The sequence below is a fragment of the Mirounga leonina genome, unplaced genomic scaffold, assembly GCF_011800145.1.
Source record: "Mirounga leonina isolate KUSES-001 unplaced genomic scaffold, KU_Mleo_1.0 Mir_82, whole genome shotgun sequence".
NCBI lineage: Eukaryota > Metazoa > Chordata > Mammalia > Carnivora > Phocidae > Mirounga > Mirounga leonina.
Genome location: NW_023270825.1, coordinates 46,014,157 through 46,018,785, shown reverse-complemented (window position 1 = coordinate 46,018,785; position 4,629 = coordinate 46,014,157). Strand labels below are relative to the sequence as shown.

Here is a 4,629-nt window from a genome sequence, read left to right as displayed (position 1 = left end):
GAAATATATAGCACCACCTGTGAACCTAAATCACAAATTCAGAATGTGGGCAATTTTATAAGACAAAAGACTGGCAGGGGAAACCGGTATAGATTAAAAGACATTTTAAGAAACTTAACAAAATGCAACACTTGGACCTTGTTTGGCTCCTGATTCAAACAAATCAACTTTAAAAAAGACACTCATGAGACAAATAGAAAATTTGAACACTGAGTTCAATTAGACAATGTTAAGTATAATAGATATTAAGGAACTTAATATGTTTCAATGTGTTTATTTTTAGGGGAAATAACATTGTGGTCATATGAAATAAAAGGGAGCCTTGTCTTAATCAAGATACAGACTGATGTGTTAGTGGAAGAAATGACATAGTATCTGAGAATTACTTAAAATAATCTATGGTGTGTGGGGATCGTGAAGCCAGCTGTTGCATAAAATAGGGGTTTATTATGCTTTCTTCTTTCTTTTTTGAATATATTTGAAAATTTCCATAATAAAATGTTTCAAAGACAAATACCCATCTGCTCATGCCTTTTGACACTCACGTGTGCCCCATGCGTAAGGTGCTAAAGCAGGTCCCAGGCATCCCAACACAATGAAGACACTTGGCATATTCCCTTCTTTTATGGTGGGGGGAGAAGAAAATCGCTAAGTATGTTGATAAAAACAGAAATAAAAAGGTGTGTTGGAAAATGTTTCCTAAGAGAGATAACATTTTTTCTGGGCTGTGAAAGAGCAATAATGTCTGAGGCTAGATCGTTAGAGCATCTTTGAATCTGAAGAGAATGTAGAGTTCCCTAATTAGAACTGTCATTGAATCCAGAACTTCCCCTCTCAGATTCCCAAAAGGTGGTTATCTAATCTTAAGACCACCAAACCAATACAGTACACTAATAAATAACAAATTCTCCTCATTTCTTTTAAGCTTTTAAAAAAACATATTTTGTAGACACAGAAATAACAAGCATCCAGTGAGTTGAGTGTGGCTAAAGAAAATCCTCCCATTGCACAGATTGGTGCCTTGGTAGAATGTCTGTCTCTAACCTTTTTTGGGGCCTCAATGCTACTTTCCTTCTTAGAGTCTCTTAGCTTCTTAGAGCCTTTTTAGAGCCTCTTAGCTCTCTCTCCTATTCTCCACAAAACCTATTTTAAATCTCCTTACCCACTCTTCCAAAAATTCCTGGCTCCTCCCCCAGTTATGCTCAGCAGATGAACTCAGCTTCCGTTGTATGCCATCAAATGGAATGTACCCCAAATCACTGAGCCCCAACAATCAAGTTTGCACATCTGTAGCTGTTTTGCCATCAGCTTGGAAGAGGCATTTGCTTCTATAAAGCTAGTTTTTCACCTCTGTTCTTTTTCCATTCCCTCCTGCCTCCTCAGGAGCCTTCCTTCCGACATTAGCACCTTGCTTCTGTGTCTTTAAAATGTCTTTTCTGCTGGTGTTTTCCACCAGCATTAAATATGTGCTTGAACTTTCTCATCTTAAAAAAAAAAATCGACCAGGGCACCTGGGTGGCTCAGTTGGTTGGGCGTCTGCCTTCCGCTCGGGTTGTGATCCCAGCGTCCTGGGACTGAGCCCCGCCTTGGGCTCCCTGCTCATCAGAGAGTCAGCTTTTCCCTCTCCCTCTGCCACACCCCCTGCTTGTGCGCGCTCTCTCTCTTTCTCTGGATGTCAAATAAATAAATAAAATCTTTAAAAAAAAAAATCAACCTACATTTTACTCTATCACCTTCTCTTTCCCTTCAGCCAAGCCTCTTGGAAGCTTTATCTATGCCTATCCTCACTTCCTTAAGTTCCATTTACTCTTCAATCCACCACAGTCTGGATCCAGCCACTCTGTCCCTGCCCCCACCCACTATCATCAAAACTGCTCTGACAAATATGCAAGATAAAGCAAGATATTAATAATACTTGAAACTGTATGCATGAATGAAGGGGGTATATGGGAACTCTCTGTCCTTTCCATTTGATTTTTCTGGAGACCAAAAACTACTCTAAAAATTGTTTATTGATTTAAAAAAATGAACAAGGGTTCAGTGACCTTTGGAACAATACTGAGTGATGTAGCATGTGCATAGTCAGCAGTTCTAGGAAGAGTGGGGAAGATAAAGTAGTTGGAGAAATAATGCCTAAAACTTTTTCAAATTTGAAGAGAAATATCAACACACAGGTCTAAGACATTTAACAAACACTAAGAGGGATAATCCCTCTCCCTCCTTGGAGAACCAAGGAGGATCCTTGGAAAACCACTCCAAGCCATATTGTAATTACATTGTTCAAAATCAATGATCAAAAAAGTCTTTAAAACAACCAGAGACAAAGGTACATTACATACAGGGAAGATGATAAGAGTCATGGCTGATGTTATCAAAACCAATGCAAATCAGGAATCAACGGAATGACATTTAAAAATTTCTGGAGAGGGAGGGGGTAGGATCCATCAAACTCTATCACCTATAATTGCATATCCAGCAAATATAGTCTTCAAAAATGAAGGCGAAATAAAGACATTTTCTTATCAGCAAATCTGCACTGCAAGAAATGTTCAGGTTGAGGGAAAATGATACCAAATGGAAACTTAGATTTATACAAAGGAATAAAGATCATGCAAAGTGGTAATATATCATATGGAAAATTCATTTTTGATTCTGAAAACATAATACGTATCTGAACATCCAAATGTAGAAGTTTTAGGCAGTCAGTAGGTCAATGGCCACTGTAGCTTTCTAATTTTGTGTTTTGAAAAAATTTGAGCACTCATTAGATTATGAATGAAAAAACTGATTATGAAGTATTAATATATGACATTTAGCCAATGCAACCTTTATTATCCCATGTTTCTCTTTTCCTGTTTCCTTTGGTGACTTATTAGAATATTACATTAACATGAATCAGATGCATAAGTTCATGTTAGCATTTAATATTTTGATAGTAATTCTTTCTTTTTATAATCTTTGCCTTTTGATTTATCTATTATATCATTCTTCCCTCCCAACCTGTTCATGCCACTCTTCCTCACATGTACTTTCAAACCAATTATTAACAGAGAATATAAGATTATATTAAAGAAAATCTACACTTGATCTTAGCCAAAAGGCCGAGAAGCGATATATATTAAAGAAAATCTAGAAGGGAGAACCATACATATTCCTACCTAAGTTCTTTATGCAATTTGGGCTACAAGCAAATATATTTTTATTGTTATAGTAACACTGTAAGTGTAATTTTGTATTTCACTTAAAAAAAAAAGATTTATTTATTTGACGGAGAGAGAGAGCACAAGCAGGGGGAGTGGGAGAAAAAGACGAAGCAGTCTCCCGGCTGATCAGGAAGCCCGATGCGAGGCTCAATCCCAGGGTCCTGGGATCATGACCTGAGCTGAAGGCAGAGGCTTAATGACTGAGCCACCCAGGCGACCCTGTATCTCCCTTTTTTACTCAATACTAAATGATACCACTGTCACATATCTGCATAATATTCCATGTGATAGCTTCTATTCTTTTATTCTTTCTTCTATTACTTGTGATTAGGAGCTTTATTTCAGTCTTGATATTTTGATATTAATAGGTAGTTTTAGTGGATAACTCTTAGTTCACATGTTTTTTATTTTACTTATTCTTGAATGAACTGTTTCCGATCTAAAACTGGTTCTTGTAATATCTCATTTACAACTGAATAATCAAACATCACAGGGGTTTATTTTTTCAACTTTCCCCCTTTTCCACCTCTTGCATCCTACCCCCCAACTGTGTAATCTCATCCATCTTACAGTGTCCATTTCAAATCTTAGCCTCTTTATTTAACTTTATCTGCACTTGCCTGATCCTTTGTAGTACAGGATATGTAGTAATGTTCAATAAATATGTAGGTGTGTTGACTTCAGGTTGAACAAGAAGTATGTTAAAATGAAATTGAATCTAGGACTAGTCATTTATAGCTCAATACAAATTAGTTTAATAACATTTTATTGGAAGTTGTGAAGGTTTGGGAAAATCTTAGTGATTCAACCATTTAATTAACTTTATTTTCCTTTTTCTGTATGCAAAAAAAGTACTATGTGTAAAAAAATTAAGTGTAATTCTAATGATTTCAGTTTTTAAATGATAAGATACAGTGCTTACTGTATATAATTTAATTGGCATCATTTTTTATAGTGGTACAAAGAATTACGGTATGTTTTGTAATTGATAACATCTTCAATTCAATAAATAGGTACTTGAGTTTAGATGTGGTGGGAACGCTCTGGGAGGGTACACTCTGAGTGTCTGGGAAATTAGAGAGGAAGACCCAGGGAGGAGGAGAGGAGCAGAGAAATAAGGACTTGAGAGAAATAAGGCTAAGCAAATGTCACAATTTTGTGTCAGGACAGCTTTGTATGTTCCACAGAGTTAATGGTAAATTACATAACCACTTGCACAATTCCCTTGTGTTCCTTATGTGCTAGTTCTGTCTTCCCAAATAAATCATAAGTTTTGTAAAGGGAAATATGATATCTTCTTCCCCCAGAGAGTTGGTGAGGCACTTGAGTTGCAAGTGTCCCACCAGTGTATAGTGATTATGCTTTGTTTCGTCTAGGCATATACCTACCAGAAAGATATTTTCACCAAATTATCCTTTCATATTTC

At 36.5% G+C, this 4,629-nt stretch overlaps 1 pseudogene; it reads right to left on the bottom strand.

The window, feature by feature from the left end:
- Positions 1 to 3,038: 3,038 nt before the first annotated feature.
- On the bottom strand, positions 3,039 to 3,113 carry LOC118002768 (annotated as a pseudogene).
- Positions 3,114 to 4,629: the final 1,516 nt, after the last annotated feature.